The sequence below is a fragment of the Pristiophorus japonicus genome, chromosome 5, assembly GCF_044704955.1.
Source record: "Pristiophorus japonicus isolate sPriJap1 chromosome 5, sPriJap1.hap1, whole genome shotgun sequence".
Classification (NCBI taxonomy): Eukaryota; Metazoa; Chordata; class Chondrichthyes; family Pristiophoridae; genus Pristiophorus; species Pristiophorus japonicus.
Window position 1 is genome coordinate 55336939 of NC_091981.1, and position 11157 is coordinate 55348095.

An 11157-nucleotide genomic window follows, 5' to 3' on the forward strand; every position below is an offset into this window, starting at 1 on the left:
ACGATAAGGGAGCCCAGGGTTATGGGGAGTGGGCAGGGAAGTGGAGTTGAGGCCACGATCAGATCAGCCACGATCTTATTGAATGGCGGAGCAGGCTCGAGGGGCCATGTGGCCTACTCCTGCTCGTATTTCTTATGTACAGGAGACCACCAGATCCACACAGCCACATAGAGATGAAGAATCTCGACAATTCCACCCCAAAACTGTGCACCCTGGGCACCAAGGCGTTCTTTCAGGTTCCCTCTTGTCTCAGAGGTCCCTTAGAGCAGTTTGTATGGAGCCACAAAGCACATACACAACCAGTGAGAGTGTTACTGGATGCAGCCATTGCACACCGGCATTGGACAAGGCAAAAGCCGGTCGGCTTAATTAACTGCAAGCTCCCGCCCCCGAGACCCCCGTCAAACCACAACCAGGAATCGGAGGGACTTGGCTCTCCACATCCCCGCGCCCCGAGAGCCAGGATACACCTGTCAGCACCGGCGCACTGCAACATCTTGTTGATTCGGATGATGTGGAAGGGATGCAGGTGCATACGGATGTGGAACCCGTCCTTGCCACATGTCTTCACCATGTACTGTACTTGTTGGAGCAGACACAAACACAATCAGTCTTCTGCACCCATTTTGTCAGGTGATGCTCCAGTGCAATGCTCAGGGGCTCGCTCGATCTGTCTGTGCACCAACGTCTCTGCCACAACCTCTCACTCAGCTTTCCAAAAGCATTCTTCAATCTTTTTAAACTGTCCTCTAAACTTGACTACTCCAATGCACTTCTGGCTGGCCTCCCACGTTCTACCCTACGTAATATTAGCATATTGGTTTTCAGGCAACGTTTTACCTAGTTTACCTAGCTGACCCGAGGACCCCACCACAACTGCTGTTCTCGGCCTGTCGACCCTTCTGGGCCCATCGAAGCCAGTTGACTCTTCGGGGCCCGCTGGCTATTCTGGGCCCGCCAACACTTCAGGGCCCGCCGACTCTTCGAGGCCCTCCGGCTCTTCAGGGCCCGCCGACTCTTCGAGGCCCTCCGGCTCTTCGAGGCCCTCCGGCTCTTCGGGGCCCACCGGCTCTTCGGGGCCCACCGGCTCTTCTGGGCCCGCTGGGCGCCGGCCACAAGGAAGACGCTGGGATGGAGTGTTCCGGCAGTATTGTGAAACATTCTGCCCAGGGCCGGCACCAAACCGGCCGAAGGGACTCTGGGGCTGGCGCTAAACCAGCCGAAGGGACTCAATTTTTAAACTTTTAATCAACTTTTAAATTTCTTAAAAAATTCGGGAAAACTTTTAAATTTTTAATCAACTTGGAGAATCTTTTTCTATTTTTTTAAAAAACTTTTAATCAACCTGAGCAACTTTTTAAAACAAACTGGAAATACTTTTAAACTTTTAAACTTTTAAGAAACTTTTAAATAACCTTGAAAATTCTGAAAGAAATTTCTTAGGGCATCTCCCAACCAAGCCTCGGACCACCTACCATCAATGGCGCTATTCGGCACCAAGCTTGCAGCCAACACCTCGCCGTAGGCAACTAGGCTTATACTGCAGTGCCAGGTCTCAGTCGTCTTGGACCCCCTTGCCACTGCACCAAGACCTTGCTCAGCTAAGCCCGTGTGGTTGTCGGTGCGTAGCGGCCACCCCACGTTAAAAGAACTCACACACAGGCATCTTCCACTTCGTCAATCTGAAGTTTGAGACCTGGAACGTCAGGACCCTCGTGGACAATTCCAACAGCAACAGGCCGGAACGCCGCACCACCATAGTTTCCTGGGAACTCAGATGTTTTGACATCGACATCGCCGCCCTAAGCAAGACCTGACAGGCAAGGGAAGACCAGCTCAAGGAACATGGTGGAGGTTACACCTTTTCCTGGAAAGGAAAACCAGAGGAAGAACGCTGCCTCCATGGAGTCGGCTTTGCCGTCAAAAATGAGCTGGTCGACCACCTCAAAGACTCCCCCTGCGGGGTTAACGAACGCCTCATGACTCTTCGTCTTACTCTATCTCGGAACCAATGCGCCACAGTCATCAGTGCGTATGCCCCAACACTCGATGCACAGATGAGGCTAAATAGGGTTTTTATTCCAACCTTGAGACATCCTGTCCCCCGTCCCCATGGGCGAGAAACTGATCCTCCTAGGTGACTTTAATGCCAGGGTCGGCCTCTGGGGAGGCGTGATTGGCAGCGAGGGGGTAGGGAAAGCCAACTCCAGCAGTACCCTACTCCTGACAAAATGTCTAGAGCATGAACTCTTAATCACCAACACCCTGTTTCACCAGAGGGACAAATCCAAGGCATTGTGGCAACACCCTATCTCCAAACGCTGGCACCTGCTCGACTATGTCATCGTCTGAGCTAGGAATCGGAAGGATGTGCGCATCACCCACGCCATGACAGGAGCTGATGACTGCTGGATGGACCACCGCCTAATCTGATCCACCATCAACATTAAAATAGCCCCAAAGCAGAGGAGACAGCAGAAGCAGTTCCGCAAAAAAGGCAATGCCGAGACCCAGCTAAGAGGGCCCTATACAACCAGCGCCTCACAGCTAATCTGGCGTGCCTTAATGACCCTGAAGATGCTGAATGCCCTCAGTGTTTGGTCTGCCCTCCAGGACTCTATAACCAGTGCCTGTGAAGAGACATTTGGTCACTCAACCAGAAAACACCAGGACTGGTTTGATGAAAATGATCAGGAGATCCAAAAACTAATAGATCGCAAGCGCAGAGCATTTCTGAGCCTCAAGTAACAACCCAACTCGGGAGCAGCAAAGCAACGTTACAGACGGCTCAAAGCTGAGGTCCAACAAAAAACCCGGGACCTAAAGAACAGGTGGTGGATGGAGAAAGCACAGGAGATACAACAACTGGCCGACAGCCACAATATGTGAGGATTCTTCACTGCAGTCAAGGCCACCTACGGTCCAAACTCCCAAGGCCCCACCCCGCTCCTGGCCAAGAACGGGGAAACACTCATCAAGGACACCGAGGCTGTCAGGGCCCGATGGAAGGAGCACTTCGAAGATCTCCTCAATCGCGACTCTGCCTTTGACTCAAGTGTTCTCGATTCCATCCCGCAGCTTGCAACCCGCCACCACCTCAGTGAAACCCCAACATTGCACGAGGTACACAAAGCCATAGGACAGCTTAAAAACAACAAGGCTACAGGTGCCGATGGAATCCCTGCTGAGGCATTGAAGTATGGTGGAGAGGCGCTGTTGACACGGACACATTTCTCTCACCTGGAGGGAGGAGAGCATGCCGGGAGATCTCAGAGATGCAGTGATCGTGACCATCTTTAAAAAAGGGGACAAGTCCGACTGCAGCAACAACAGGGAAATCTCCCTGCTATCAGCCACTGAGAAAGTTGTTGCTAGAGTCCTCCTCAACCATCTGCTCCCTGTGGCCGAGGAGCTCCTCCCGGAATCACAGTGCGAATTTCGTCCCTTACGGGACACAATGGAGATGATCTTTGCAGCGTGACAGCTGCAGGAAAAATGCAGGGAGCAATGCCAGCCCTTATACATGGCCTTTTTCGACCTTACAAAGGCCTCTGACACTGTCAATCTTGAGGGTCTATGGAGTGTCCTCCTCCGTTTCAGATGCTCCCAAAAGTTTGTCAACATCCTTCGCCTGCTCCACGACGACATGCAGGCCGTGATCCTTACCAACGGATCCATTACAGACCCAATCCATGATCGGAACAGGGTCAAACAGGGCTGTGTCATCGCTCCAACCCTCTTCTCAATCTTCCTCGCTGCCATGCTCCACCTCACAGTCAACAAGCTCCCCGCTGGAGTGGAACTAAACTACAGAACCAGTGGGAAGCTGGTTAACCTACGCCGCCTCCAGGCCAGGTCCAAGACCACCCCAAACCTCTGTCGTGGAGCTACAGTACACGGATGGCGCCTGTGTCCGCGCACATTCTGAGGCTGAACTCCAGGATATAGTCGATGTATTCACCGAGGCATATGAAAGCATGGGCCTTACGCTTAATATCCATAGACAAAGGTCCTCCACCAGCCTGTCCTCGCTGCATTGCACTGTCCCCCAGTCATCAAGATTCACGGCGCGGCCCTCGACAACGTGGACCATTTCCCATATCTCGGGAGCCTCTTATCAACAAGAGCAGACATTGATGCGGAGATTCAACACCGCCTCCAGTGCGCCAGTGCAGCCTTCGGCCGCCTGAGGAAAAGAGTGTTCGAAGACCAGGCCCTCAAATCTACCATCAAACTCCTGGTCTACAGGGCTATAGTAATACCCGCCCTCCTGTATGGATCAGAGGCATGGACGATGTACAGAAGACACCTCAAGTCGCTGGAGATATATCACCAACAATGTCTCCGCAAGATCCTGCAAATCCCCTGGGAGGACAGGAGCACCAACATCAGTGTCCTCGCCCAGGCTAACATCCCCAGCATTGAAGCACTGACCACACTCGATCAGCTTCGCCGGGCAGGCCACATAGTTCGCATGCCAGACACGAGACTCCCAAAGCAAATGTTCCATGCGGAGCTCCTTCACGACAAACGAGCCAAAGGTGGGCAGCAGAAACGTTACAAGGACATCCTCAAAGCCTCCCTGATAAAGTGCGACATCACCACTAACACCTGGGAATCCTTGGCCAAGACCACCCGAGGTGGTGAAAGTGCTTCCAGGAGGGCATTGAGCTCTTCGAATCTCAACACCGAGAGCGTGAAGAGGTCAAGCGCAGGCAGCGGTAGGAGCGTTTGGTCAACCAGTCCCACACACCCCTTCCCTTGGCGAATATCTGTCCCACCTGTGACAGAGTCTGTGGCTCTCGTATTGGATTGTTCAGCCACCAGAGAACTCACTTCAGGAGTGGAAGAAAGTTCTCCTCGATTCCAAGGGACTGCCTATGATGATGATGACCCTATGTAAACTCCAGGTCATCCAAACCTCAGCAGCCCGTGTCCTAGCTCGCACCAAGTCCCTCTCATCCATCATCACTGGGCTCGCTGACCTACATTGGCTCCCGGTTAAGCAACGTCTCAATTTCAAAATTCTCATCCTGATTTATAAATCCCTTCATGGCCTCGCCCCTCCCTAACTCTGTAATCTCCTCCAGCCCCACAAGCCCCCAAAATGTCTGCGTTCCTCTAATTCTGCCCTCTTGAGCATCCCTGATACTAATTGCTCAACCATTGGTGGCCCTCAGCTGTCTGGGCCCCATGCTCTGGAACACCCTCCCTAAACCTCTGTACCTCTCTTTCTTCCTTTAAGATACTCCTTAAAACCTACTTCTTTGACCAAGCTTTTGGTCATCTGCCATAATTTCTTCTTATGTGGCTCGGTGTTAAATGTATTTGTTTTGTCTTACAACATTCCTGTGAAGCCCCTTGGGATGTTTTACTATGCCTGACAAGCAGTCTGACAATTTAGAGACCATGGAGGATCGTGAGAAGTGGTGGAGAGGTAGAGCTGTGTCATGTATGTACTTTTGGGATCACTAGCCACTAGATGGCATCTCTGTTGGAGGCCATTGGGCTGCACGTACATGTGTGCAGCCCAAGTATAAAAGGCCAGCCATTTTGTATATTAGGCACTTTGATCCTTAATAAAGCAGAGCCAAGGTCATACCTCTTGGAGTTAAACAGTAATCAGTTCATCAGTTATTGCATACACAACAAGCTGGGTGTCCAAGCATACATGTGGAAACTGACTCCGTGTTTTTGGAAGATATCACCAAGGCGCAGCATTTAGATGAGAAATAGGAGAGGGCCGAGGATAGATCCTTGGGGAGCAACAGAGGCAACGATACGGGGGCAGGAAGAGAAGCCATTGCAGGTGATTTTCTGGCTACAATTAGATAGATAGGAATGGAACCAGGCGAGTGCAGCCCCACCCAGCTGGACGCTGGTGGAGAGGCGTTGGAGGAGGATGGAGTGTTCAACTGTGTCAAAGGCTGCAGACAGATCGAGGAGGGATAGTTTACCTTTGTCACAGTCACAAAGGCAGCCATTTTATGACCAAGGCCATCATTTTACTGACCCCAGCACGCGCCCACACAGAACACTTCCACCAAACCCACCTTCGGAGGAAAGCTTCTCATTCTCATTGGACACCATGTGACCACACAGCGGAAACTCGTCCACCTTAGCCTTTTTGCGTCCCAGGTCGAAAATCCTGATCTTGGGATCTGAAGACAGAAAAGGAGGAAGAGGAGGCAACAAGTGAATTTCTGCGGCATAAACACCCGTCTTACAACACAGCCGAGTCACACCGCACAGGTTCTGGGAGCCCACAGCTCCAGCTATGCTTAGTGCGGAGAGACAGCAAGCTGCCCCACTCCCCCCAGCAGTTTAGACCACCATACCACAGCTCCCCATCTGTCGAAAAGAGCAGGAGGAACCACACCCCAGAGTTTATCCGCCTGCAGCGGGATCACCCAAGCCATGTTCTAGCGGGCCCACAATTATGTGCACCAAAGATCGAAAATTTAAACCCAGCCAGCCACTAATCTGCACATGCCAAGTTTCTGAACATAAGAATTAGGAGTAGGCCATTCGGCCCCTCGAGCCTGCTCTGCCATTCAATAAGATCATGGCTGATCTTCTACCTCAACTCGACTTTCCTGCACTATCCCCATATCCCTTAATATCCAAAAATCTATCAATCTCTGTCTTGAATATACTCAAAGACTGAGTCTTCACAGCCCTCTGGAGTCGAGAATTTCAGAGATTCACCTCCCTCAGTGAAGAAATTTCTCCTCATCTCAGTCCTAAATGGCCGACCCCTTATTCTGAGACTGTGACCCCTGGAAACATCCTCCCTGCATCTACCCTGTCAAGCCCTGCCAGAATTGTGTATGTTTTATATCTCTCAGATCGCAGTATTTTGATTTAAAATGCACGCACATTTAATGGGACATAGAACTACATTGAATGAGATTCTTTCTTCCCTCAATTTTTCTCACGGCACACCAACCGATCTGGATAGTTTTATTGCACGTCCATCAACACGAGTGTAAATCATAAGCGGAAGTTAAAAGGCAGGATACTAACCAGGAATGCCCCTGCAGAAGCAGGACTTGGGATACGGTTTGTTCTTACAGTATCTGTAACTAAAAGACAAGAATTAGACCATCATCCGAACTCCGGCGAATCTCACATTAACCCACTCCTCCAGATTGGAGATCTTGTGCTGACCGTTCGTTCCCAGCACCCGATGCCCACACATTCCCATCCACAATAAAACCCCCGGGACACGGCGAGGAGAGTGGATTGGAGATGGATCAGTGCAGTTAGAGATGGCCCAAATCCTCTTGCTCTAAACATATGGTGCCAATCGAATCCAACCCCACCACCTGCAAACTCCCCACCCTCCCCGAACAGTGCAAATGACCCATCAGGGTACAGGAATCACAGGCCATTCAGACTCTCGAGCCTGTTACACAGGAGCAGGAGGAGGCCCATTCAGACTCTTGAGCTTATTACATTAGGAACAGGAGGAGGCCATTCAGCCCCTCGAGCTTGTTACATTAGGAACAGGAGGGGGCCATTCAGACCCCTCGAGCCTGTTACATTAGGAACAGGAGGAGGCCATTCAGCCCCTCATGCTTTTTACATTAGGAACAGGAGGAGGCCATTCAGCCCCTTTGAGTCTGTTACATTAGGAACAGGAGGAGGCTATTCAGCCCCTCGTGCTTGTTACATTAGGAGCAAAAGGAGGCCATTCAGCCCTCTTTGAGCCTGTTACATTAGGAACAGGAGGAGGCCATTCAGTCCCTCGAGCCAGTTACATAGGAACAGGAGGCAGCCATTCAGACCCTCGAGCTTGTAATTCAGCAAGATCATGGCTGATCTGTACCTTATTCCAGATACCCCCTGTGGTTCTGTAACCCTCAATAGCCGTGTCTAATAAAAGGGGACTGAGGCTAACGATGGAGGGTGATGGTGGTTGAAGGGGCTCAGAGATTAAGAGTTGAGGAAGATTAGTGCAAAGGTGCCCAAACTTTAGCTATTGTGCGACCCTATCCAGATCCACCGGCTGCCCATGTTCCCCAGCATTAACATTTTAACCCCGTTAAATGCCCCAGCATTGGGGAACATGTACAGACTATAACACACGCACATGGTGCAGTGCAGGGAGACGAGAACTCCACACGTCATCGTCTGTGTGGGTCAGTCATCATCGGCACAACCCGAGGCAAATTATCTTGTTAATAGAACAAATCGGCCACAGAGCATTGAAGGCTCCTCGGAGTAGAATATTGTAAAGATGCAACCAATAAAGTAAACACAAGGAACAAATTAAATTTGTCGTTAGACAATCCCCCCTTCTCCCCAGAGATGTCTCACAGACCCCTCCTCCCGAGTTTGGGAACCCGGACACTAGCGGGAACATTAACCCTTGAACCCACCCTGGGGTCCCAGTGCAGGGTCAGACTGCGATGATCTCCTCCAATGATGCCAGTTGTGACGAAAGGTCATCAAGCTGGAACGTTAACTCTGTTTCTCCCTTTCCACAGACGCTGCCTGACCTGCTGAATATGCCCAGCATTTTATGTGGATCTTTTTAGATAAAAAAAACCTGGGGAGTTATTCCACCACCTGGTGCGTCACAGGGCACTCCACCAACACAAAAAAATCCACACTGGGGGGGGAGGGGCTATTCAACTGCAGGAGCCATCACATCAGCAGTATTCCCGCCCTCCCACGGTCCTGAGCCCCACTCACCCCCACAGAATGGGATCAGTACCGAGTGGGAGAGAGAGACGACCTGTCTCACAATCTCTCTCCCCCCCCCCCCCCCCCAGGGTCCTAAGCCCCACTCTCCCCCATGGCCAGTCCACCACATGGCCTCTCACTAGGAAAGGCCGAGGCTTTGGCCCTGGGCGTAAGCCGCAGGTGGTGGGAGTTAAAATGACGGCGGGAATCACCTCGTTTAAAGCAGGGTTAATCCCCGGGCCTCCCTCCCCAGAGGGTCTATACCCCATTCCCCCTTGGGTCTCCCTCCGGGGAACCCTCCTTCCCCAGTGCCCCGATCTCCCCCTTAGACACTCACCAGCGGGCGGGTCGGCAGCCCATCCTCTCTCTCTAGGTGTCTGGATCCTGGGTGTGCAGTGCCAGGTGTGGGGAGTCGCTGTGGAGACAATAGAGAGGGTCACTGACCCGGGAGACACACACACACGCAATCACCCGGTAACCTACCCCCTGGGGGCTGCCCTCATTCACTGTGGGGCCGAGCTAAGCTGTGCGGGGGAAAGGCCAGGGCCCCGTTCTCGGGGTCTAGGCTAGCTGAGGAGCTGTGTGTGTATCCCCAGTACACTCTCTTAGAGCCCAGACACGGGGGGCTCGCTCTCTCTGGGTCTGTCCCCAGTGGGGGTCGGATTGAGGGCCGGGACTCTGTGGGGATGGTGATGGGGCGGTGTCTCTATGGGCAGTATGTGGGGATGAATGGCGCTGTATGCCGGAACACCTCTGGGTCCTCACTCCCCCGCAGTCAGAGGCCACGCGGTGTGTACACAGTGGGTGTAGGGGAGGAGGCTGAGCTCCCTCTGTAGCTGCGCCCAATGAAACCCAGGGAGAGTAGACCTGCGGGAAGGAGAAAGGAGGACAGCAGGATTATGGGTGTGTGTGAATGAACTAGGCCCATGCAGCAGAGCCTGGTCTCCAGTCGTCTTGGATCCCCTTGCTATTGGATCAAGACCTTGCTCTGTCAAGCCCGTGTGGTTGCTGGTGTGCAACGTTAAAAGAATTCACACACAGGCATCTTCCATCCTTAAAAATGAATTGAGGTATAATGAGGAGATAACTAATGAATGGATAATATGGAGAAGAATGGAAGAGCCATACAGCCATGCTAATAGCAGAATCTCAAGCTTTAGTTCTCAGAGTCTTTTGTGTCGTGCAGTAATTTTCCATTTGAAGATAGCTAGGGCCCCCTACTGAAAAATGAACAGCAAGCACTCCCCCACTGCAGTGGTTAGAGAAGTGCAATAAATAAACCACCCTCAATGGAAAATTTCATAAACATACTAATTCTAAGTATATTTTAATCACCTTCAGTTTTGAGTGATTAATACAAGTGTTACTGCATAATGAAAAGCAACTGGAAAAAAATGGAGATTCAAAATGCAATCTTCTATTTGGTTCATTACATACACAATGAATACACAATTATCGCTGATATCTGTGCACTTTCTAATATAACGGCATTATCTGAGGCTCATTAACAGGATATTGTTTGCAAGCTCATTTTTTCTAGATGTGGAGATACTTAAAGCAAGCTGATCTGGGATGTTTAGATTTGCTGCTGTTCAGAATTTTATTTCTCAGCTTCCCTTCCCATCTGAATTGCCGACTTAAAAGTCTCGGTTTGAAAAATAAAGAAAATAGATCTCGACAGTATAGTCAACCATACAGGGAATTTCTTGCCCTGCATAAAAAATGGCACTTTCATTAATCGATCCAGTGCTCCATTGTCTCTGTAAAGGATAGCTGTGGTGAAATAAGAGTCATTATTAATTTGCTTCAAAATTTAAAGTGCTACTGTATTTCTTTTACAAATATGATGTAAACATTTGCAAATTATTGTCATTACATTTTATTTTTGCTAGACATGATTATATAGTAAGGACAGTAAACAGCTAACACATGTTCTTAATTTACAATATTAGCATTTGTTTATTATACAGAACTAATAAATAGAGGACTGCTACACCCCTGTAACATGCAACTACATAAAAGCATAACCACTGCAGTTCATTTTAGAGCTACAATATGATCTCAGTTCAAGTCGTGATTTAATCATAGATGTCTGCCAACCATCACTGTGAACGACGATACCTGCTGAATTTACAATACTGCATAACACAGGCCAACAACAACATAGAGCACCTTTAACATAATAAACTATCCCAAGCTGCTTCTCAGGGGAGTATTAAGACAAAAAATTGACACTAAGCCAGTAAAGGAGACATTAGGATAGGTGACTAGAAGCTTAGTCAAAAAACGTATGTCTTATGGAGGGTCTTAAAGGAGGAGAGAGGTGGGCAGCCTTAAGGAGGGGATTCCTTTTGAATGTTTGCAGATAATTCTTTTCTCCCAAGTCAGAAAGGGGCATTGTTTTGTGGCAAATAAGCAGGACTTCCTTTTTTGTCTCTTCATCTGCTTCAGATAGAAATTCCCCAA

At 50.1% G+C, this 11157-nt stretch overlaps 1 non-coding gene across 1 annotated transcript; it reads right to left on the minus strand.

Moving 5' to 3' along the window:
* Positions 1–242: 242 nt before the first annotated feature.
* Positions 243–379, minus strand: LOC139264959 (small nucleolar RNA SNORA70). Its single transcript, XR_011593439.1, has one exon. It is a non-coding gene; the product is annotated as a small nucleolar RNA SNORA70 (small nucleolar RNA).
* Positions 380–11157: the final 10778 nt, after the last annotated feature.